Source organism: Bos indicus, chromosome 19 (genome assembly GCF_029378745.1).
Source record: "Bos indicus isolate NIAB-ARS_2022 breed Sahiwal x Tharparkar chromosome 19, NIAB-ARS_B.indTharparkar_mat_pri_1.0, whole genome shotgun sequence".
NCBI lineage: Eukaryota > Metazoa > Chordata > Mammalia > Artiodactyla > Bovidae > Bos > Bos indicus.
The window spans coordinates 35,170,523-35,196,283 of record NC_091778.1 but is presented as its reverse complement, the minus strand read 5'-3'; the positions used below and the strand labels follow the sequence as shown (position 1 = coordinate 35,196,283).

Genomic DNA, 25,761 nt, shown 5'->3' with positions numbered 1-25,761 from the left:
GGGCCTGTTCTCTAGCTGTGGTCCCTGGGCTTCTCCTTGTAGCGGCTCTTTTCCTGCAGAGCACAGCCTCTACAGCGTGTGGGCTTAGCATCTGTAGCACTTAGTTGCCCCACAGCATGTGGAATCTTGCCAGACCAGGGATCAAACCTGTGTTCCCTGCATTGGCAGGCAGATTCTTAACCACTGGACTTGAGGGAACTCCTGGTTCATTTAATTTTTACATATTATTTCTATATTTACAGTTCACTAAATCTTGTAGAATGTAGCAAGGTTGAATGGACTTTTCAGAGTCTGTGTTTAGCTAATAAGGGAGGTGCTTTGCCCTCATACCCAGCATCTTTAAGAGGTTCCTATTCTGCTGCCCGTTTTTTTTTTTTTTTTAATTATTTTTTGGCTGTGGTAGGTCTTGCTGTATGAGGGCATTCTCTAGTTGCAGCAAGCAAGGGCTACCCTTTGTTGAATGCTCGGGCTTCTCACTGCTATGGCTTCTCTTGTTGCAGAGCACAGGCTGTAGGTGCACGGGCTTCGTAGTTGCAGCACAGGGGCTCAATTGCTGTGGTGCAGGGGCTTAGTTGCTCCACAGCAGGTGGGATCTTCCTGGACCAGAGATCAAACCAGTGTCCCTTGCACTGCAAGGTGGATTCCACCACTGGACCACCAGGGAAGCCCCTACGTGGCTGCCTTTGACGGGGGAGTGGTCTGGGCACTGCCTGTTACCTGCCTGTAACAGCCAGTGAGGAAAAACCGCTTGTTTACATCACACAGCAAGGACACACTGGACCAGGTCTGGATCCCAGACCTCTGACTCCACCTCAGGTTTCCATGCAGGTGGACCCTAGTGCGCTGGTATTCTGACTTTCAGACCTGACTTCTCGTGACTTGTGGTTGTTCGTTCCCAGGTGCCCCCTGGCCTCAGTGTGGCGGCCAGTGTCCAGGTGGGCAATGCCCTGGGGGTGGGAAACAAAGTGCAGGAGCGACACTCCTGCGTCACCACCCTCCCGTGCATGGTAAGTGTGATGCGGCTCGAGGCTGCCTTCTGAGTTTTATCTGAGTTAAATTTGTGTATCACGAGTTCTCCAGGAATTGGCTTACATATGTAAACTCAACTGAAATTTTATTCATGTTGTCTCCAGTTTACTCAGTTAAATAAAACTCCTGATTATGATTTTCTGTTATCAGGTGCCAACTAAATACTGTTCTCCTGGGCCCTAAAGGGAATCATTGCAAAGGCAGTTGTGACCATGTGCAGGCTCCTTTCTGATGAGCATGTGTGCCCAGCCCTCCAGGTCCCTGCACTTTGACCCCTGGGCAGTCTGAATGTTCTGGAGTCTGAGCAATTAGAGAAGATGTCATCTTACTGAGCATCTTTTCTATGAGAAAAAGGAGTCAGAATCACTTCAGTGATTTTAGGTGATTTAAAGGTTACTTTAGCTGCCTTTTCCTGGACAGTCAGAAGAAACACTTAGATTTCTTAAGTCATTGACAGAGGTGTCCCGTGAGAAGTCAGTACTAGGATTACTTTTACTTCCTGTTGGTTCTTCAGTATCTTCCAGGTGTCTGTGCCCTTGTAATGGGATCTTACTTGCTGCTTTAAAGGATGTGGTTGCCTCTGCATTTACAAGGACAGGTATGTACATCTTCTGGATGTACATACATCTTCTACAGTGTAGATTTTATGCCTGCTTTCTTCACTGTACTTTTCTCACTCTGAGAGGTGAGTGGCATTTCACTCTACAGGAAAATCTGTAGTGCAGCCAGGACTGAGAACCAGAGCTAAACTTGGAACAGGTTTGAATGAAGGAAGCCTGAGGAAACCCCCTCCATCCCTCCAATCAATCATTTATCAAACCAAAGTGGGGTTTCTCTTGTGCTCAGAGTGTGGAAAAACCTCACCCCCAGACAGGCAGTTTCCTGTCGAGGGCACACTGTGACAGCAAGCCCTCCTGAATCACCTGGGCGGTGTTTGCGCAGACCACTGACTCAATCTTAGGTTGAATTTCACGACATTTTCTGTGATGATGTGTTTGCATAGTTATTTAGATAGTTACTAATAAGTGTCCTGAATAAACCAAATCTTGATGAAAACACCTCAATAATTTTCACAGTTGCCCCAGATTATGCTTTTGAAGAAATCTGGCTTTACTGCTGTAAAGTGTGCTCATCTCGTGTCACTGATTTTAGACCAGAGCTTAAAACGTAGAATCTCAGGACTAAGGAGGTGGTCAGCTGGAGGAGCAGAAACTAGATTTACCCTCCTAAGCAGCTAAAAATCTAGACAAAATCTATTTTGTAAAAAATGGCTCTCAGACTCTGGACCACAGGCGGCACACGTGGATCTAAGGCGCAGCAGGGAGGGGAGCCCGTGGCTGCCTGGCTTACCACAGGGGAGCGGTTTCCAGGACAAAGTGCAGACGGGGGAATGTGCTTGGGCTGAGGAAATAGAGCTGGGAGTTGGGGAAGCTGTGTGATTTTGGGCCTCCACCATCTTGAGTTCATACAGACCTGGAGGCAGTGCTCGCAGCTCCACTTAGAGCAGGACTGTGTCCACTGTGCCTCGTCCTACCTGATGGACTTTGGCTGAACTATTACCGTGTCTGTTTGTTTTGGCTGTGCTGTCTTTGTTGATGCGCGCCAGGGGCTTGCTCTAGTTGTGGTGTGTGGGCCGGCTTCTCACTGCGGTGCTTGTCTTGGAGAGCAGCCCCTGGGGCCCTCAGGCTTCAGCAGTAGCAGCACATGGCCTTAGTTGTCCCAAGGCATGTGCCATCATCCTGGACCAGGGATTGAACCCGTGTCCCCTGCATCGCAAGGCGGATTCTTAACCACTTGACTGGGAGGGAAGCCCAGTGAGGTTTTATGATGCCCTCATTTTCTCAAATAGGAAAGAAGTGTTTGGCCTGGGTGGACTGGCCACTCTGCCAGGTAACCACGACTGCACAGAGCCATGGGTTTTCGGTCACAACTACTTTCTTTTCCTCCAACAGGGACATTATTTCCCTAGTGAGCCAGGTAATGCTGATCTTTGCTGCTTTTCATCTATTTGATGCACTTGCTCTGAGTACTGGTGGTTTTACTGTCTGCCACACTAGCACACTTTGTGTTTCTGGTTTTTAATTAAATGCCTATGATTTAATTTTCAAAAAGAGGGAGCTCTAGCTTCACATGGTTGGAGCCACTGGAGGGACAGGTGGGTGATGTGATGTGTGGCATCTGGGGTAGGAGAGTCCCGGGCTAGCCGGCCTCCCCTACTGTGTCTGGGCCTGGACACTCTGTAACTCTGGCCATGTGGTGACACCTCCAAGGCAGGCCGTGCTACCTTGGAGTCAGTCCTGACAATGAGAAGATCCTTCTCCTGCCTGATCTTCTGTAGGCTTAGGAGTATTTGAAGACCCTTCTGCTGAACCCTAGAGTCATCCTGTGAAGCTTATTCCTGGTTTACCAATGGGTCCTCATGACATGATTTCTGGGTCCACTTGCCATCTTTCTGCTGTGTCTCAGTCACTCTGGAGACCTGGTGCCCGTGACTGGACACTGGCTACGGCAAGAATGTGACAGAGTGAGATAGTCATCATCCCACTGGCTGTGGGCGTTCTAGAAGCCCAACTGCATTAATATTTTCCAGCTATGATATCAGACTAGTTTTTGCTGAGAGTTCCATCCATGAAACCTCTACATTTTTTAAACACTTATGAACTATTCTTATGTTTTTTTAAATTGGTCAATTGATAGGTTATTCTTTGACCAAACCATGAGGTTCATGGGATCTTAGTTCTCTGACCAGGAATTGAACCTTGGCTGTTGGTCGTGAAAGTGCAGAGTCCTAACCACTAGACTGTCAGGGAGTTCCCTTTAGGAACTATATTTATAGAGATTTAAATGCTGTTATCTGGCGGACTTCTGATGAAAGCTGCTGTAGTTGTTGATAATGTAACTTTAGAAGCACATGTTCTCCTTTGTCTCTAAGGCGGGGCCCTGTTTTGAGATAGGATGTGTGACTGTACTCAGAGCGTGAAGTGCCAGGTGGTGTTCTGACTTGACCTGGTGACACATGAATGATTGCAACATCAGCTGTTTTCCTTCCCTTTGGGGCACCTCTGGTGGAGTCCTGAGAGGAGCAGGGTGCTTTCCTGAGTGCCACTGGTTACTATGTGTGTGGTTCTCTCCCTGGAACATCTCTGATGTCTGCTGCTAATCGTGGGATGACAGGTATGCGTCAGAGTCCAAGGTGACTTGCCTCGGATCCTGCTTGTCACGTTAAGGTAAACTGAGATACAAAGCAGTCATCTGCAAAGTGACCCGTGTGGAATAGGAAAAATTATTTCCTCCCTAAATATTTTGCATATAGCATTTACACTTTGTATATTTGGTATACAAGAACAGTTTGTGTATTAAGCACACAAAAACACTAGAAATGTCCACTTGAGGAAAATAAACATGACCCTGCCCTCAGGACGAGACCAGGATCTAGTAAGTAATCACACACTTACTCCATTTGGGTTAAGTGATGTGAACACTGTGAGCACCTGTGATGGGCTGGAGGGAGCTGGCTGGGAACAACTCCCTCAGTCATGACTCAGTAGCTCAGATCTAGGACATGTCTAGAATCACTAGACAAGGTGAGCCCCATTTGTTGGAAAAGATTCTCTGTTGAATGGTCTTGGCACCCTTGTCAAAAATCAGTGGGCCAGAGATGTGAGGGTTTATTTCTGGCCTCTGTTGTGCTCTATTTGTCTCTGTCTGGCTCATGCCAGTACAACACTGGATTACTGTAGCTGTGCAAGTTGCTTCTGTGAAAATTTTTATTGAAGTAGAGTTGATTTACAACGCTGTGATTTCTGCTCTACAGCAGAGTGACTCAGTTATACAAACATATACATTCTTTTTCATTTTCTTTTCCATGATGATTTATCCCAGGATATTGGATATAGTCGCCTGTGCTATACAATAGGTCCTTGTTGTTCATCCATCCTGTATGTGATAGTTCGCATCTGCTAATCCCAAACTCCCGAGGCCCCCACCCCTAGGAACCCCAACTCTCTTCCTTATGTCTCTGTTCCTGTTTTGTAGGAAAGTTCTTTTGTGTCATGGGGCTTCCCTGGTGGCTCAGACGGTAAAGCGTCTGCTTACAGTGCAGGAGACCAGGGTTCGATCCCTGGGTTGGGAAGATCCCCTGGAGAAGGAAAAGGCAACCCATGCCAGTACTCTTGCCTGGAAAATCCCATGGACAGAGGAGCCTGATTGGCTACATTCCATGGGGTCACAGAGTCGGACATGACTGAGCAACTTCACTTTCACTTTTGTCATATTTAAGATTCCTAGGCAGTAAGTTTTGAAATCAGAAAGTGAAGTCTTCCAATCTTCCCAATCTGTTCTCAGTTTTTTGTTGTGGCCATTCGGGGCCCCTTGCAGTTCCATACGAGATCAGCTTTTCCATTTTCCCTGAAAGGCCACTGGAAGGTTTTTTTTTTTTTTTTTTTCGGTTGTGCCGTACAGCTTGTGGGATCTTAGTTCCCCAACCAGGGATCGAACCTGGACCCTTAGCAGTCAAAGTGCCAAGTCCTTCTTACCCATTGGACCTCCAGGTAATTCTAGAATTTTTATCAGGGTTGCACTGAATCTTCAGATGGCTTTGTGGAGAATTTTGAAGTTTTTATTAGGATTGCATTGAATCTGTTGGTTTGCTTTGGAGAGAATACTGCCATGTTAAGTCTTCCAACCCATGAACAGAGACTGTCTTTCCATTTATTTAGGCCTTTCTTACATCAATGTTTTGTAGTTTTCAATGTACATGTCTTTGACTTCCCTGGTTAAATTTATTCCTAGATATTTTATTCTTTTGGATGCTCCTAAAATTTTCTTAATTTCATTTTCAAATTGTTCTTTGCTGGTGTATTAAAACACAGGTGATTTTTGTTGTTGATCTTGTAAGTTTGCTGAATTCATTAATTAGTCCTAGTATTTTTGTGTGTATTAATTCTTCAGGGTTTTCTATGTATACAGTCATGTCACATACAAATAGTTTTACTCCTTCTTTACCAATTTCAATGCCCTTTATTTTTTCTAGCCTTATTGTTCTAAAATAGGATTTTAACATTTTTAATTTTCAGTTTCATTTACTTATTTTTAAAAAGTTTTTATTGGAGTGCAGTTGATTTACAATGTTGTGTTGACTTCCGCTGTACAGCAAAGTGAATCAGTTACACACATACATATTCTTTTTTTGCAATAGGTCATTACACAGCAGTACTTTAATTTTTAATTAAAAAATAGGACTTCCCTGGTGGTCCAGTGTAAGACACTGCTTTTCCAATGCAGGGGGTGCCAGTTTGATCCCCAGTCAGGGAACTAAGATTCCCACATGCCATGTGGTGCAGTAAAAAAAAAAAAAAAGTACAGCTATAATTTACAGGATGTGAGATAATTTTTCCTGAAGGGCCTTTGCAGAAATACGCTGTTTATGTACATTATGTTGTTTATGAAATTTATGAAGATATCAGATACCATCTCCCGTTTGTGCCATCTGACACCTGGAAAAGCTGGCGCCTGAACAGGTGAAGCAGTTTCTCACAGACAGCAGGTGAGGAGACAAGATTTGAGCCCAGACAGTTGCCCCTAGAGCCGCTCTAGTTACCATGGTGTGCGTGGTCTCCCCGAGGTTTGAGTCCCTCATTCACCCCGCAGACTCACTGACACCTGTGCATGGCGGCCTGGGCAGTGCTGGAACCCAGGGAACACAAAGATAAGCAGGCAGGATCCCCGTCTGCTCTGAGCTCATCCCAGGCTCTTGGTGTTTACTCCTCTGTTCTTCGGCACTTTCCCCACCTTGTGCTCTTAGGGTGCAGGCATTCCCTGAGGGCTGAGATGATCCTCTTGTTGTCCTGTCCCTACTCTCCTCCTTGGAAGGTGTGGGGTTCAGCCTGGTGCCCGGGGCTCTCAGCTCTGGACCCGACTTGGTACCTAAGCTCCTGGCTGCCCAGATGTTCGCAGGCGGTCTCACTGGTGTCTTAGTTCAGACCCCCAGGTGAGAACTGGTACCTAAGCTCCTGGCTGCCCAGATGTCCGCAGGCGGTCTCACTGACGTCTTAGTTCAGGCCCCCAGGCGGGAACTCTGCCCAGGTCAGGCTGCCAAGTCTTAGCCAGCTCTGACTGTGAGATCTCATCGCACTTTCAGAGGCAAGGAGGTGCGAGTTTGTAAGGGCTGTGGCATTTACCTTAGCATTTGTCATCTGCAGTAACCACAGCACCCACTCAGGTGCTATGCATTACACTCATTAAGGGGGTCTTGCTCAGTACCCAGTTTCCTGTTGGGGGACTGCAGAGGGGAGGTGCTTGAGGCAGATTCTGTTTTCCAGACACTTCATTTCTTCCTTAGGGAAATTCTCCCCTCCTGGGTTTCATCTCAGGATAGCACCAGGAGATCTCTAAGTCCAGCTGCCCGGCGATCCTTGGCCTGGAAGACACCTGTGTTCTTATAAAATGGGCGCCCCGCCCCTCTGACAACCTCAGCTCTTAAAATATTTGACGAGCATTATGGAAATGTTAGGCTCTGCTCAGTGTACTTTTCATCATCTTCCTTTTTCTTGTTTACGCCCAGACATATAATCCTTTTGTTGTCATTGCAGACGGAGGCCTTCCCTTCCATTACATAATCTAAGTGGCGGTTGTTTGTATGTATGAGGCCTGTTAACTACTGTATGTGAATGTAGCTTGTTAAAATCCTGAACTCAAGTAGTTTTCAGTTGACTCCTGGGTATTACAGGCATTGTTGTTTAGTTGCTAAATCCTGTCTGACTCTTTGCGACTCCATGGATTACAGCCTGGCTAGGCTCCTCTGTCCATGGGATTTCCCACTGGAGTGGGTTGCCATTTCCTTTTCCAGGGATCAAAGACCCAAGGATTGAACCTGTGTCTCCTGCATTGACAGGCGGATTCTTACCACTGAGCTGCCAGGGAAGCCCCACTGAGGCAAACAATCATATAATACTTTTATATTCCCCTTATCAAAGGTTATACCACGCATTTCTTTTCTTGCCTAATGCCTGTAGTAGAATAAATCGTTGTGGTGTTAGTAGAAATGCTTGTCTTGTTCAGGACTTTAGTAGAGAAATATCAGAAGCCCTAGTTCTAAGTAGCATGCTGGATTTTGGCCTGACACACACATATACACGGGAAGAACCCCTGGAGGAGAAATGGCAACCCACTCCAGTATTCTTGCCTGGGAAATCCCATGGACAGAGGAGCCTGGCGGGCTATAGTCCATAGGTTGCAAAGAGTTGGACATGACTCAGCAACTAAACAACAACACACATACAGTGTAAACACGTATTAATAAATCCATGTATGCATGTCTTCTTAATGATGCTCAGGAAATATCCATGGAGTCTGCTTTATTGAAAGTTTCCAACAAAAATGGTTGAGCATTTTGTCAAATGTATTACATGTCATGTAAATAGAAATGGTTTTACTCTTTCCTAATTTTTATGCCTCATTTCTCTGGCAAGAATGTCTACAATAGGATTTTAACATTTTTTTCTATATTTTCCTCTAATAGTCCTTTTTTATTTCTTAAAATTTTTTACTTGTTAGGTGATATATAATGTATGTAGATGATGTATAATATTGTGTTACAGGTGTATAATATAGTAGTTCACAACTTTTAAAGATTATAATAGCTGTAAATGGAACACTAAGTATTTACTATATTCTCTGTGTTGTACAATATATCCTTGTAGCTTATTTTATATGTAATAATTTGTACCTCTTAATCCCCTACTCCTATCTTGCCCCCCCCCCCCCCGCTTCTCTCCCCACGGGTTAACTATTAGTTTGTTCTATCTGTAAGCCAGTTTCTTTTTTGTTATATTCACTGCCTATATTTTTTAGATTCAACATATAAGTAATATCACATAGTATGTCTTTCTCTGAATGCTCTACTTCACTTAGTGTAATGCCCTCTAAGTCCGTCCACTTTGCTGCAAATGGCAGAATTTCTTCATTTTTTTATCACTGAGGAATATTCTATCATATATATATACACAAACCTTTATTCATCTTTTGATAAATACTTAGGTGCTTCCTTATCTTGGCAGTTGTAAATAATGCTGCTGTGAACACTGGCGTGCATGGATCCTACTGAATTAATGTTTTTGTTTTGTTCAAATACATATCCAGCAGTGGAATTGCATGATCACTGGGCAATCTTATTTTCAGTTTTTCTGAGGAACCTCTGTACTGCTTTCCACAGTAGCTGCACTCACTCACATTCCCAACAGTGTAGGAGGGCTCCCTTTCTCCATATCCTCGCCAACACTTAAATTCTTTTTGATGATGGCCATCCTAATAGGTATGGGTGATATCTCATTGTGGTTTTGATTTGCGTTTCCCTGATGGTTAAAGATGTTGAGCCTATTTTCTGTGCCTGTTGGCCATCTGCAGATCGTCTCTGGAAAAATTTCTGTTCATTTCTGCCCATTTTTTGATGTTGAATTGTATGAACTATTTATATATGTTGGATGTTAACCCTGTATCAGTCACATCATTTGTAAATATTGTCTCCCATTCAGTAGGTTTTCCTTTACATTTTGTTGATAATTTCCTTGGCTGTGTGAAAGCTCTTAAGTTTCATTAGACCCCATTTGTTTATTTTTTGCTTTTATTTGTTTTAGGAGCTGGACCAAAAAAATTGCTACACTTTATGTCAAACAGTGGTCAATTCAGTTCTTTGTTTCTAGCACTTCATACACTACCTGAGGCAAACAAAGCCAGGAAATATTGGTTAAATCCCCATGTAAAGTAGCCAACAGTTCTGGGGGTGTTTATTGATGGACTGAATGCCATTGACAGGTCAGTGGGAAGCCTGAGTCTGATCCTGTTCTGTAATTATCTAAAACTTTAGGGACGTTATAAGGGCTTCCCTGGTAGCTCAGTTGGTAAAGAATTCCACCAGCAATGCAGGAGACTCCGGTTTGATTCCTGGGTCGGGAAGATCTGCTGGAGAAGGGATAGGCTACCTACTCCAGTATTCTGGCCTGGAGAATTCCATGGACTGTATAGTCCACGGGGTCACAGATTTGGACATAACTGAGTGACTTTCACTTTTGGGAAGTTATATTAACTGCAGTTTCCATCGTGGATACAGAAGGATGTTGATGGTGGCAGGGAGAAGTGCAGAACAGCTAAATGGGCTGCTCATTCCCACCCACAGGTCTCTGGTCTGGGCTGATGGTCTTCTAAACCCTCCTCTACCTGGTGTACATCTGGAGCATCGACTGGAACCATGTGGCAGCGCAGGTACCAGCACAGGGGCCACTGGAGGAGGGGAGTGTGCATGTGTGTGCGTGCTGTGATTCCAGGGCAGGCGAGGACTCTTCCAGGGTGAGGATGGTAAGAAGCCCATGGGCAGCAGGACGCACTGTGACTCATGAAGAGGCATCGGACGTGAGAGTGAGGGCCAAAGGAAACCTGTGTCCTCTTAATACGGAGCTAACTTCTCCTCTGCTAAGCAGGCACAGCCAGAGAGTTAGCTTAGAAACTAGTGTGTAAGGTCCTCTTGGGAGAACAGTAGTGCTTCCCGTTTTTCCTGATCTGCTGTCTAGTTCTAGTGTCTCAAGGATCTTTGGTCCATGGTTTCCTGAGAAGCAGATGCTAAGTGTCTGTGGTCAGGGAGGTCTGTAGGGGCAGAGCCTGTCCTGCAGGTGGAGGACTGGGATCCTGACACTCGGGGTGTCTCTGGGTTGAAGGGTGAGCCCTGCCGACTGTGTCAGGTTCAGGGTGAGATGGTGGGAGGTCGGCCGAGGGGAGAGATGTCACGGATACGAGGACATGAGGAGGAGCCGAGGGGCGCAGACCACCACTGTCCACGCCCTGACTGCCGCCAGGGCCCTCGTGACTGCTCATGGGGACAGGCCATGTGCTCCCTCCCTTCGGTGTGGTCCACGGAGGCAGTGAGTGTAGAGGGCGTTGTTATTTTCGTGAGCTGATGTTGGGGAGGACGACAGTGGTCTCTAGTGTCGTGTTCACTGTCAGGACTGAGCAAGACTGTGCTCGGAGCAGAAACTTCTGGCGTAGCTCCCGCAGAAGCATAACCACAGTCTGACCACGGAACCGGCCAGCATGGCTGTATTTCGTTTACCTCTGACACAGGTTTGAGCCAGGATGTGAGGGGACAGAGGCCATATCCAGCGCCATAGGTGAGGGGGTGTCCTCCAGTATTCTCACTTGTCTTTCCTACCTGGAGCTCAGAGTCGCTGGTGCAGGAGCCCCTGCTGCCTGCCCATGTGGCTCGTCCTGCCCTCTGACCAGGAGATGGGCTCCAGGCCCGCAATGGGGTGTGGCTACTGTGGCCCATGTGTTAACAGCCAGTGACCAACCACCACACGGGCTCATGTCACACCCAGGAACGCCTTCACTCAGACTCCCACCTAAGTAAATATCATCTCCCTGTTCTCCACAAACAGATCTGTCCATCCTGGAGAAAGAAGCACCGGCTGGGGCCATCCTGCTGGACCTCATCCGACCCAAGAGCCAGACTGCGCAGCTGATCAGGGCGGCCCCTGCCATGACGTCCTGGCGGGGACCCAGCTGATTGTGTAGGGCAGGGCTGCTGCAGTTTTGGCCGTTGCTATCCTCGCAGTGGGAATTTTAATAAGACTCTTCACCGACCGTGGCTGAAATGGAATCATCCCAGCCCCAAACTACCAGTGAGAACGCTATGCCACACGTGCAGCATGGGAGGCGAGCTCTTTGCCTGGACCGTGGCTTCGGCCCCAGACAAGCAGGGAGAGGATGCCAGCTTCATGTTCTTACTCTGAGGATTCACACTATCGTTCTGGACATCAAGAAAAGCGTTACAATTTTATGTGCACTTTTCTCCCAAACGTTAACTCTTACCGTGGTTTTTAAGTCTGCACATTTGGTGTCCTGGCTGGCTGTGTTCCTTATCTCACCTTACATTTAATACCTTCTGTCTTCCAGGAGAGCAGGTCCTCCAACAGTAACTGCTGGCCACGGTGTGTTTGTGGCCCTCTTGTGCGTCCAGCCTTGTGTGTGAGTGTGCATGAAGTCCTGTCTTGGGCAGTGCCATGCAAGCTTTTATAAAATAAACATTTTAAAATATGTGCTCAGACTATTTCTAAGTGCTAACTTGTAGCTTACTGCCTTTTAAGAAATTTGTTAAACTTTTGTATTAATTAAAAGATGACTCTTGTGTTCTGTCCTGCTGCTGAGCTCCCAGGTGCTGGCAGGTATGGCCCCGGCGCCTGCTGGAGGTTTTTAGAGCCTTTAATAGGGAATCTGACCAACCAAACAGAAAGTCCTAAAAATGACTGACACTGGCACTTCCCCAGCATGAAGCCCACTGCTGACCTAGAGAGCAGTCCTCCCCGGGGCCACACACCTGCCCCCCTCACCCCACCGGAGGAGAGAGGCAGGAGAACCCCGATATGTCACCTGCAGGCTGCAGACTATGACGCAGCAGGACAGACAAAGTTCTGAGGTCAAATTCACATAACAGGAAAGTAACCTTCACGTGTATAATTCAGCGACATTAGCCAGTGCGTCTGTGGTCTTTATTATTATGCCACCCAGTACAGTGTGCAGTATCTCACTGCCACTTTATTACAGTTTCACTGCACGTCACTAATGACATCCCTCAGCTTCTCGCAGGGTTACTGCCCGGCTCTGATGGTTTGGAGACATGTGCCCATTCATCTATGGGCTTGTCTTTCTGCTGTGGGACATACCCTCTGGGTACTGGGCCCCTATCAGATGTATGGTTTGCAGTATTCTCCCCATCTCCCAATTCTGCCAGCTTTCTATGCACTTTCTTGACAGTGTCTACTCTTTGCACAAAAGTTTTTAATTTTGATGAAGCCTAATTTTTTCTTGCTTCCATTTTGCTGTCATATCTAAAAATCCATTGCCATGCTGTCAGAAAAAGATTTAAGTGCTGTTGGAATATAGAATATAATAGAAGAAATTTAAGAGTAAGAGACTCTGTGTTTCTAGTGTGACATTTAAGGAGCTTGGCAGGCATCACCTTGTCCTCAAACAAGAGCAGCGGGATTCATGTCTCTTCTGGCGCCAAACGTGCGGGGCTCACACACACCGCAAATGATGCTCTAGACCTTCCCACACCAGTGGGGCGTCCAGCCACTCGACTCCGACACTATGTGGGGTTTGTGTCAGGCCCACAAGACTGCCCCCACTTAGAAGCCACTGCAGGTCCAGGCCACCTATACTCCTGACAGACCATCTATAAATAGGGGGTTTCTGTGACCACCCCTCCAGCGACCCCTGCCTTCAGTTGGCTGGAACAGCTTACAGGGCTTAGGAATATATGCTCCATGGAAGCAGTGCATAGGGCAGGTACAGAGGTGATGGTGCTCTGGTGGTCTTTCTGACGACCACCCACCCTCCTAAAGCTACCTAGGGTAGCTACCCTCAAGAGTCACTTTATTAGCATAAACCCTGAACCCAAACTGCTCTACAAAGTACAGTCTACTTCTCCACTTGTTTCAACCATTACACAAATGGAGAAGAAAACCCCGAGGAGATACGAGTATGCGTGTGCTTGGCGGCTGTAATAAACACACAAGCACTGCTGCAGACAGGGAGAAACTGGACCCTCTGACATTAGCGGGAGGAACCTCAACAGGGCAGCCACCACCGAAGGTGAGACAGTTACCACGTGACTCAGCAACTGCACTCCTGGGTGTGGGCCCAGAGAACCGAACACACATGTCCACACAGAAGCTTCTACGTGAATGTTCAGAATAGCCAAAAACTGTAGGAGCAAACTATAATATTCAAAATGCCCCAGTTTTCAATACAAAATTATTCATGCAAAGACTTGAGAATGTATGGCCGTATACCAGGAAGAAAAGATAACAGAAATTATCCCCGAATGTGCCCAGACAAGGGCCAGAGAAGTAAAGGGACCAAAGGGCATGATGTCTCAACAAAGAGAGAAAATGTCAACACAGAAACAAAGTACAGGAAGCAAGAAGGAAGCCTGGCGCCGAACAGCACGCTACCGGAAATGGAAGCATCACGGCAGCAGAGGGGAGCAGCAGGAGGAAGCCAGTGGACCTGCAGCCACCTGGGCATTCACAGCTCAGTGCAGCTGTCTGACGCTGATGGGAGTCAACATCCTACCCCACAGGTGAGAACCTCGTCTCCAAGAAGACCCTTCAGATGCCCAGCGTGAGCAGACATTTAGGAAATGCACACGAACACCGCGATGAGATACTACCTCACACCTGTCACCGTGGCTGTAATCAGAGATAAATGTTTTCAGAGTAAGTGTTGGTGAGGACGCGGAGATACCTGGAACTCCTGCGCACTGCTGCTAAGAAGGTAAAGTGGTGCAGCTACAGTGGAAAAGTTTGGCAGTTCCTCAAAAACTGAAATGCAGAAATACCACATTATTCAGCAATTCCACTAGATTATACCCCGAAGAATTAAAAGCAGAAACTTAAAAAACAAACGCCTGTACATCTGTGTTCGTCACAGCATCACTCACCATTGGTGACTGAAATAACACAAGTGTCCATCAGAGAAAAACGGATTTATATTCATACAAAGGAATATTATTTAGCTATAAAAAGGAATGAAATTCTGACACCTGCTACAACATGGATGGATCTTCAGAACATTATGCTGAGTGAAACAACCCAGATACAAGAGGACAAAATTTGTAGGATTATACTTTCAAGAGGTTCCTGGAATAGGAAAATTCATAGACAGGATGTAGAATAAAAGCTACCAGGGCTGGGGGAGGGGGAAATACAAGTTGTTATTTAATGGGCACAGGGTTTCTGTTTGGGATGAAAAAGATGTGGAGATGGGTAGTGGTGATAACCAGACAACATTTTGAACATACCTAATGCCAATGAAATCTACTAAAAATTACTAAAATGACATTTTATGCTATATATATTGTAGTACATTGAAAATATGAAAGGCAGAAAAATTAATGCTAATATATACATACTGTTGTTCTTCGGAAAAGAAACAAATGGAAGAAAAAAGTATTTAAATGAGTAATAGCATGAATGGAGCAGGAGCCAAAGTTGCCAGCCTCTCCGGTGCAGTCAGACAAGCAAGAAATGTGAGGTGCACGTGTTGAAAGAAAGAAACAAGAGCCCCATGGTTTACAGGTGGCAAGATCACCAACCCAGAAAATACAGAAAAGCTGAGAAATTACTAGAGCAGACCAGAGGTTTCAGAAAACTCCTAAGAGACGAGGTCAGCTTTCAAAAACCATCAGCTTTCCTATATGTCATCAATTACCAAGTAGAAACTGGTTAAAGATCACATTCAAAACAGCGAAGACAAACACACCCACAGAAAATCAAACTCCAATAAGGCCTGGCAGGTAAAATCTGTGAGAAGACACATTTGTGGATGCTGTGCCCTCCTCTCCCGGGAGGGGGCGGCTGCCCACGTTTCCTTGGCTCCGCCTCCGGGGCCCTGACTCCACAGCCAGGCGTGTGTGCTCAGCTCTCTGTCCCAGGGTCAAATGTGTTCTCGTTCCTCCCCAACCTGCCTTCTGTCTCCTTCTCTGACAGCTGCCCTGCACACTTGGGGCTCCCCGGCAGGTGCAGTCACACCTCGTGGGCTGTGTGGCCAAGCTGTGCCAGCCAGCCCCCCAGGGTAAATGAGCTGCTGCTGCTTTGCTCTGCCTGAACCCTGACTGATGCAAGCATCACAGAAGACACCGAATCCCACCACTGGGGCTGAAGCAAGCTCTTAGGAAAACAGCTGATCCCGACAGAGCCAGAAATAGATTTTTGAAAAATTACTGAAAATGTTTGTCTCGATTAGTCTTAGCGGCTGTTCCAGAATTAGAAGTATTGATATTCTAATTTCATAGCCTGCGCAGAATTACCTGAAGAGTTAGCTTCCTCTCACCCACCTTTCTATTTTATCTCAGCTAGTATAGTCACTTAGTAAACAGTAAGATTTATCCTGAACTAGGAACTTGCACAAAGATTCAGAATACTGACTCCATCTGCCGGGAGCCGGCGAGAGACATTCCGCTCGTGACAAAGGTCATGAGGAAGGAGGCTCGGCATACGCAAAGGTGGGATCAAGCCTCAGGAGTCTCCCCGGATATTCTCGAGTATCTTCCCCCAAAAAACCAGAGTCTGCCTACTTGATTGCTTTGTGCTCTCACCTCTGACTTTACTGGGGGCTGTCCCCTACCACCATCTCGCTCTCTCTGTCAAAGAGTTAACTTACAGCTCCAATTAATAAAGTTCCTGGGCAATTAGGAGTGTTTAAATCCAAACCCCTCACTCAGATGGCTCTCTAACTCGCCTGACAAGTTTACCCGGACTCCTGCAGCTATGCATACGATTGTTTACAGTCTCCCAGCCTCGAGAGGCACGGGAAGCTTAAGGTATTCAAATAGCTTAGAGCCTCTCAGAGAGTTAGAAACTGTCAGAATAAACTAGTAAAGGATTTCATTGATGAGCCAATGCTTGTTGCCAAGTTTTCACATCCCCTGAATTGTATCCTTGAATATGTATTAATAGTTGGTATGTAGAAAAAATAAGTAGTGGCCTTGGTGTTAGTAACTTTAGACCCTTAAGGTAATAAATTCTTTTCTTTGCTGTAAACCCATTACACATCCGCCCTATAGGAATGCAATTTTATCTTTGGAAGATGGCGCCAAACCTTAAAATAATTACTCTTAGAGAAAATAAGTCTTTGTTGATAAGTCCTTGTCAAGAGTCATAAAATGTTAATAGGCCTTCTGGCCAGAAGATGATGTAAATTACCTAAACCATTTGTATACAATAAATTTGCAGGAAAGAAACCCTGGTTTTTGATAAGAATCAAAGACTGCTGACTTTGCATCCCCTATTATCCCCTATGTGTAACTTAGGGTATAAAAGCCCCTGTTAAAAATAAAGCTATGGGCCTTGCTCACCAATGCTTGGTCTCTCCCCATGTCATTCTTTCCTTTAACTTCCGGCTGAAGTCTCCATCTGGAGCGTGGATATCCTCTGCGACCACTTATTTGCCTGGGCTTCTAAGACCCACTCGAGAAGGTGTCTAAGGTGGGGCACCTTCTGCTATTCGAGAGGGCGCCTGCGGCCTCTGTGGTCAGAGCTAACCTGGTGTCATGGGTTATATTGATTTTCCCCGTAAACCAAGCTACTCAGCCTCTTTTCTCCACTGAATTTTCCTACTGAGCTATCCTCATTCTATTACTCTTTATATCTCTAATTACCATTTGAATAGGTCGCCGACGCCGTCTCCCCTTCGAATACCCTGGATCAGCTGGGGCTGGTCCCCAGCATCCATCTAACTCTGCGTCTTTAAACAAGGTAGTCACTGCCCTCGGTTTGCCCAAGTGTGACGTATGGACAACATATTCCCTGCCTCTATTACATGAGACGGTCATAGAAAGCTCTTTAGCAAAAGGCTTATTTACCACAAAGCAGAAATCAATGTTAGCAATGATTATTTTGGTCATTATTAAAAATGTTTTTTTTTTTTTTAAATGGACAAATGTTTTAAGTCTGGTGTCCCTGGGGCAGAAAGGGCAAAATGCACACCCACACCCCCAGAGCTTGGGCAGCTGTCTGTGATCACTAGTTCTATAGGAGAGCAAAGAGCCAGACACCCTGGAGTGGGAAGTCAAGTGGGCCTTAGGAAGCATCACTACAAACAAAACTAGTGGAGGTGATGGAATTCCAGCTATTTAAAATCCTAAAAGATAAAGCTGTTAAAGTGCTGCCTTCAATACGTCAGCAAATTTGGTTAACTCAGGACATGTGCTATAAGATTTCAAAGACTGAATACCCAAAATGCATTCCCTGGTGGCTCAGCAGTAAAGAATTCACCTGCCAATGCAGGAGATGGGGGTTCGATCCCTGGGTGGGGAAGCTCTCATGGAGAAGGAAATAGCAACCCACTTGCCTGGGAAATCCCAAGGACAGAGGAGCCTGGCGGGCTGCAGTCCATGGGGTTGCAAAGACTGAACAACAACAAAGTAGGGGGAATTCCTGAGGGTGGGAAACATATCAAGACGTTTCCTTCTGCTCCTTGTTTGTTAAGATTTATTTGCTCATTTATGGTTGTGCACGGTCTCCTCCAATAGTGGCAAGTGGGGGCTACTCTAGTTGCGGTGTGCTGGTTTCTCATTGGGGTGGCTTCTCTCGTTGAGGAGCACAGGCTCTAGGTGAGCTTCAGTTGCAGCCCATGGGCTCTAGAGCACAGGCTTAGCAGTCATGGCACACGACCTTAGTCGCCCCACAGCATGTGGGATCTTCTGTACCAGGGATCAAACCCAGCGGATTCTTTACCACTGAGCCACCAAGGAAGCCCCTGTTTAATGTTTTCATCATTAAAAGATATTGAACTTTGTCAAATTTCTTTTCTGCATCAGTGGAGATGCTCGTGTGGCTTTTTACCCCTTCATTCTACTAATGTGTGGGGTGTATTTGTGTATTTGTTATACAATTTATATATATATATATATTTTTTTTTTTTCCCCCAGAGACTCTCTCCCTTTACTTAGTGGTTCTTAATCTCAAAACGACAACCTTGGAAAGGTTGGGTTTCCAGGCATTTCCTAAGCTTTCCAAGTTCTTTTTAATTGATTTTTTAAAATTTATTTTTAATTGATGGATAATTGCTTTACAGTATTGTGTTGGTTTCTGCCAAATACCAACACAAATCGGCCATAGGTTTACCTATGTCCCTTCCCACTTGAACATCCCTTCTACCTCTCTCCTCATCTCACCCCTCTAGGTTGTTACCACACCCCCAATTTGAGTTCCCTGAGTCATACAGCAAATTCCCATTGGCTATCTATTTTACATATGGTAGTATGTTTCCATGTTACTCTCTCCATATCTCCCACTATGGATATGTTGCTCTGCTTGATGCTGTCTTACAGGTCTTCTAGTCTCTGCTTATTTATCCTCAATCCTTTTTTCCTTTCTGCTCCTCATGCTGGATAATCTCAACTGATCTGCTCTGACAGAATAAAGACAGTAAACCTGGGCTTTGGCCCCAGTTTCTGGCACAGAACTTTAAAAACCCTTGGACTTTCCTGAGTGATAAGCGTGTTTGTACCCTGAGGTGACACGTGGAGGGGCCTGTAGACAGCTACAGCACAAGAGCCCGTCACTATAAAAACCAACCACATACAGAAAGGGCTGGAAATTTCAACCTCACCTCTCTGATCCCCCTGAGAGAGGCTAGAGACCACGGTCGATCGTGTGGCTCATGGTGTAATCAATCATAATATCTATGTAATAAAACTCCATGTAAAACTCTGGACTATAAAACCCAAGGGAGCTTCCTGGTTGGTAAGCACTTGATATGCTGGGAGGGCAATGGGCCCAGATTCCGAGAGGAGATGGCCCGGAAGCTCTGCATCCTCTCTGGCCCCCAGACCCTGTCTTAAGTATGTCCTTTATCTGGCAGTTCCTGGGTTGTGTCTTTCATAAATTCACAGTCATAAATGTAGCATTTTCAGTGTGTTCTGTGATGCATTCCAGCCAAGTACAGAAGGGAGGGGACTGCAGGAAATGAATTTCTAGTCTCCTGGGCAGGAAGTGTGGGTATCCTGGGAACCCCCATGTGGGCTGGCATCTGAAGGAAGTACAGTCTGTGGAGGACACTGCCCTCCAGCAGGTGGCATCTGATGCTGACTCCAGTTAGCTGGTATTAGAACTGCAGAACTGAGTTGTGGACACCCAGCTGGTGTCAGATCCCCTAGGAATTCTACTTGGTTCCTATACTTCCCATTTGTTTGCTAGAATTCTCTACTTGTTGAGATATCAGGCTCTTGGTTTCCTTTAGCTCTCTGTGCATATTTGAGTCCGAGAAGGCAATGGCACCCCACTCCAGTACTCTTGCCTGGAAAATCCCATGGACGGAGGAGCCAGGTAGGCTGCAGTCCATGGGGTCGCTAAGATTCAGACACGACTGAGCGACTTCCCTTTCACTTTTCACTTTCATGCATTGGAGAAGGAAATGGCAACCCACTCCAGTGTTCTTGCCTGGAGAATCCCAGGGACGGGGGAGCCTGGTGGGCTGCCGTCTATGGGGTCGCACAGAGTCGGACACGACTGAGGCGCCTTAGCAGCAGCAGCATATCTGAGTCTGTTAATGTAAAGTACTTCTCAGAGCGGACTTCCTTGGTGGTCCAGTGGCTAAGACTCCATGCCCCCAACACTGGGGCCCCTGGGTTCAAGGCTTGATTAGGGAACTAGAACCCCACGTTCACTGAAGTTGGAAGATCCTGCCACACTAAGACCTGGTACAATCAAATAAATATATACACAGACATTCTAAAATGTAATAAAGTGTTTCTCAGGGAAGCTCACTATCTTTTCCTCCTGTGAGGGGGCCATACATTTTTGATTCTTGCATGCCTAGTAACTTTGTATTGAAAATTGGGAATTTTGACTATTACAGTCCAGCAATTCTGGAGTCAGATATGTTCTACTCTCACTGCCGGGTTTTTGCTGTTGTTTGTTTACTTTTTAAAACTTTTTTTTTTTATTGTTGTTAAAACAGTATTCTTTATTGTGTATGGACATTGAGTGGTCACCTAGTGATCTGACAGAAATAAGCAGTTTTCGGCTACTCTGAATAGTGCTTCTAGGAGTATTCATGTAGACGTTTCTGTGTGGACATGCGTTTTCAATTCTCTCGGGTACATTCTCAAAGTACAACTGCTGAGTCATGTGGTGACTCGGTCTCACTCTGAGAAACTGTGACATTGTTTTCCACGATGGCTGCACATCTCTCCAAACCTGTGCCAACACTTGTCATCTGCTTTTTATTACTGCCACCAAGTGCATGTGGTACTGTATGCCAAGCCTCCTTCCTCATGACCTTTGCCACGGGCAGAGCTCGCTCCCCACAGTACTGCCTGTGTTTTCATTTGTATGAGTCTACAGAGTAATATATGAGCATCTTTAAGTGCTTATTGTCCATTTTTATGTTATTTTTAACTGTATAATAGACCCTTTGTCCATTTAAAACAATTGACTTAATTTTTAGAGCAGTTTTGGGTTTAGAGAAAAATTTCACAGAAAGTACAGAGTTCTTATAAATGCTGCTCCTTACACATCCACACAATTTCTCCTGTTATTAACACTGTGCACTAATGAATTTGTTGCCACTGATGAATAAACACTGCTGCTGCTGCTGCTAAGTTGCCTCAGTCGTGTCCGACTCTGTGCGACCCCATAGACGGCAGCCCACCAGGCTCCCCCGTCCCTGGGATTCTCCAGGCAAGAACACTGGAGTGGGTTGCCATTTCCTTCTCCAATGCATGAAAGTGAAAAGTGGAAGTGAAGTCGCTCAGTTGTGCCTGACTCTTAGCGACCCCGTGGACTGCAGCCTACCAGGCTCCTCTGTCCATGTGATTTTCCACTGCTACATTATTATTAACCAAAGTCCATAGTTCACACTGGGGTTGACTCTTGCTATCACCCAGTCAGCCATGGGTTCCTCTGACAGATGTATTTCATGAACCTATCATGACAGTATCACAGAGTTGGCTTCACTGCCAAAAAACGCCTTCTGCTTCAGGAACTAACCTCTCCCCACACCCAAGATCCTGGCAGCCACTGATCTGTATAAACCTTCCACAGTTTTGCCAACTCTAGCATGTCATAAAGCTGGAATCATACACTATGCAGTCTTTTCAGACAGGCTGCTCTCTCTTAGCCATATGCACTAAGGCTCCTCCATGTCTTCTTTTTACCACCTAGTAAAATTCCACTGTATGGATGTAGAAGGGATTGTTTATCTAGTCACTGACTGATAAACAATCAGTGGCTACTTTCTTGGCTACTTCCAAGTTTAGGCAATTAAAGCTGCTGGACTTCCCTGCTGGTCTAGTGGTTAAGAATCTGTTTCCCAATGCAGGGGACACCGGTTCGATCCCTGATCTGGGAAGATCCCACATGCTGTGGGAAGCCCATGTGCCACGAGCACTGGGCCCACAATGTACAGTCTGTACTCCACAACTACAGAAAAGCCTGCACAGCAACAAAGACCCGATGCAGCCAAAGTTAATAACTCAAGTAAAAAGAATAAAGCTGCCATTAACATGTGTGTTCCAGTTTTCTGTGTAGGTGTAAGTTTTCAAATCATTTGGGTAAATAACTGCACCACGAACACTGGACAATATGGTAAGCCTATACTCGGGGGTGTGTGCTTAGTCACTCAGTCATGTCCGACTCTTTGCGACCCCATGGACTGTGGCCCACCAGGCTCCTCTGTCCATGGGATTCTCCAGGCAAGAATACTGGAGCGGGTTGCCATGCCCTCCTCCAGGGGATCTTCCCAATCCAAGGATCGAACCCAAGTCGCCTTCACTGCAGGCAGATTCTTTACCATCTGAACTACCAAGGAAGCAAGCCTACGCTTAGCTTTGTAAGAAACTGTCAAACTCCCCCAAGTGGCTCTACTACTTCGGGTTCCTAACAACAATGTATGAACATTCCTGTTGTTCCACATCTTTGCTAACACTGGATGTTGTTAGCATTCCAGATTTTAGCCATTCTAACAGGTGTGTAAAGGGAGCTCATTGTTGTTTTAATCTGCAATCTCCGGATGACTCATGGTGTTGAGCATCTCTTCATATGCTTCTTTGCCGTCTGTATATACTTTGACAAGGTCTACTTAGATCTTTTGCCCAGTTTTTAAACTGGGTTATTTTCCTATTATTGAATTTAAACTGTTCTTTCTACTGTACACTTTGGAGACCAGTCCTCTTTCAGATATGTTTTTACAAAGATTTTTTTCCTAGTCCCTATTTTTTTTTGGCCACACTGCGTGAAGCATGTGGGACCTTAGTTCCCTGACCAGGGATCAAACCCATACTCCCTGCATTGCAAGCATTAACCACTGGACGGCCAGGGCAGTCCCCCTAGTCCCTATTTTATCTTTTCATTCTATTAACAGTGTTTTTATTGCAGAGCAGAAGTTTTTAATTTTTATTGAAGTTCAATGATCAATTTGGCAATGTCCTTGGGCTTCCCTCGTGGCTCAGTTGGTAAAGAATCCACCTGCAATGTGAGAGACCTGGGTTTGATCCCTGGATTGGGAAGATCCTCAGGAGAAGGGAAAGGCTACCCACTCCAGTATTCTGGCCTGGAGAATTCTATGGACTGTATAGTCCATGGGGTCGCAAAGAGTCAGACATGACTGAGTGACTTTCACTCTATATAAATCAGTCATAATTCCAATGAAAAATCACCATTCTTGCTGCATTTATATAAACAATCAGGTCAGGATAAGACTAAACTTATTTTATAAACAAGTCTTACTATAATGATATTTGAGAAAAACAGAGTAAATACAGAGAGAAAATTAGGTTTCAGTGGAAAATGACCACACACCCCCCTTGGTTATTATAAGAAAACAAAACTTCAAAGAAAATGAACAAGATTACCTACCTGTAAACTGGACTGGATCCTGATTATTTTAGTCTCCTCCAATATCTAGCTACAACTACTCAAACTAACAACAGCAATTTCTGTCCCACCATTCTAACTTGGAATCACTGAGAATGAGAACTATCCTCTCCCTGAAGTACCATAAGCTAAAGCTGCATGACATGGTGTCAGCTTCAGAGGAATTGCCACAACAGGTCATGTGTGGACAACCTTCTCACCTGCTCTTCTCCAGGCTGCTAAGGAAATTCACAGGATACTCAATTTCACAAACAGAGCCATTCAAACTGCAAACCAGGAAATTAGCCTAATGACAACTGCCATCCTCACTCCACCATCTGAAGCTGCTTCAAGCTCAAATTGAGAAATCTTGACTGGATCCCTCTGAACTCAGAAACTAGGTTTCCAACTCTGAATATTTTTCTTTTGTTTCCACAGACACTCCTTTCATAAATGCCTGATTGCTCACACCACACACAGACCTAACTTAGGACAGGGACTCCCACCTGCACCACTGCCTCCTGAAACAGACACAAGAGTTTAACTGCACTGACTTAGTTCTCAAAACTAGGAGACTAGTTTAGTGAGCTGTGAAGCAATCCACCAACTCAGTTCAGGACTGTGAAACCTGCTGGGGGAGTTTCCAAGTGAGTTGAAGGGGAATGAAGGGTGGCGGAACATGCCACCCCTGCATATGCGACTTTGGCGTAAGAATCATTCAGAACTAAAGGTACCTGAAAAAAACAGCAGATGTTTTTGTCAGAAAGGCACTGAAGAGCAGTTTAATCTCTGCTCCTCTTTTTGAAAAGAGGACATAAAAATTCACATGTGAAAGATGCCATCCCTGTTCCAGGAAAGGAGTCAAAGCTAAGTGAATGATTCTACACAGACCTGGTTAAAATAACTCTCATCTTCCTTCAGCCTCTCTACAGAGCTTAGTAACTTTTCTACAACTGCCTCTTTGTTCAAACTAGTAGAAAAGCATGTAGATTTTGCCACATTTTTGCATCTTCATTTCCTTATGAGGGCTCTGATGTCGCACAGACCTTACATTAAATTCGTATGTTTTCACCTGTGAACCTGTATTAGGTCCAGCTGAAAAACCCTAAGAGGGGAAGGGAAAATTCTGCCTCCCCCTACAGGTGTGATAACTCCTGGGCTACTTACAGTTTTCAGATTGAAAACGCAAGTCTTCTATTTAGTTTATTATTATTAGTCCTTCCATAGCATTTTTATATTCGAACACCACTTATTTTTTTTTCACAGTTTGGGAATGGGTTCTCAGATAACATCAAAAGCCCAGCAGTAACAAAAATAGATAAGGTGGGTTTCATCAAAATAAAAAACTTTTTGTGCAGCAACTCAATATAGCACATACATAAAGAGGAACAAATCTTTACATACTTGTCCCAAAAATTGAGGAAGGAGGACTTTCTAATTCATTCTATGGAACCAGCATGAACCTGACACCAGAGCTAGACAAAGACACTGGGAGAAAACAAAACTACAGACTGATATCCCCTGTGAACACTGATGATAAAATCTTCACCAAAATGCTAGCAAATCAAACTCACCAGCACAGGACATCCCTGGTGGTCCAGTGCTTAGACGTCCATGCAGGCACCACAGGTTTGATGCCCAGCCTGGGAAGATTCCATGTGCTGCGGGACAACTGAGCTCATCCACCACAACTACTGAGCCCACGTGCTGCAACGACTGAAGACCATGCACCCTGGAGCCTGTGCACTGCGATCAGGAGTAGGCCCTGCTCGCCGCAGCTAGAAAAAGCCCAGGCACAGCAACAAAGACCCAGTGCAGCCAAAAACTAAATAAATCAATCTTAAAAAAAAAATACTCAGCAGCATACAAAAAGTTTATACACTATGACCGAGTGGGATTTATAGAAGTGCAAGGATGGTTCAACATAGGAAAACAGGTCAATGTAATTGACATTGACAACGTTACAAATAAAGGGGAAAAAACCCCATGATCATCTCAACCGATGCAAAAAAAGCGTCTGACAAAACGCAACACCCTTTCATGGCAAAAACACTTAACAAAATAAAAACAGAAGGATAGTACATCATGTGATAAGAGCCCATCTATGAGAAACCTACAGCTAACATAATACTCAATGGTAAAGGACCGGAAGCTTTTCCTCTAAGTTCAGGAGCAAGGCAAGGATGCTCAGATTAACCACTTCTATTTAACATAGTACTGGGAGTTCTAGCCAGAGCAGTTAGGGAAGAAAAAGAAAAATAAAAGGTATAAAATTGGACATGAAGAATTATCTCTGTTCAAAGACAATATATCTTATATATAGTAG

At 45.3% G+C, this 25,761-nt stretch overlaps 2 long non-coding RNA genes across 3 annotated transcripts in view; one reads left to right on the top strand and one right to left on the bottom strand.

Moving 5' to 3' along the window:
* The window catches only part of LOC109573687 (uncharacterized), a 63,025-nt gene that overhangs the window by 23,651 nt on the left and 13,613 nt on the right, over positions 1-25,761 (bottom strand). Inside the window, exon 3 of one of the 2 annotated variants that reach the window (XR_011562003.1) lies at positions 360-7,447. The exons of the other annotated variant lie outside the window; for it this stretch is intronic. This is a non-coding gene — a long non-coding RNA (uncharacterized lncRNA). Of the gene's footprint in view, positions 1-359; positions 7,448-25,761 lie in introns of those variants that run through there. 2 annotated transcript variants of the gene reach the window in all.
* LOC139177551 (uncharacterized) lies at positions 10,197-12,112 on the top strand. Its single transcript, XR_011562005.1, has 2 exons — positions 10,197-10,287; positions 11,454-12,112. It is a non-coding gene; the product is annotated as an uncharacterized lncRNA (long non-coding RNA).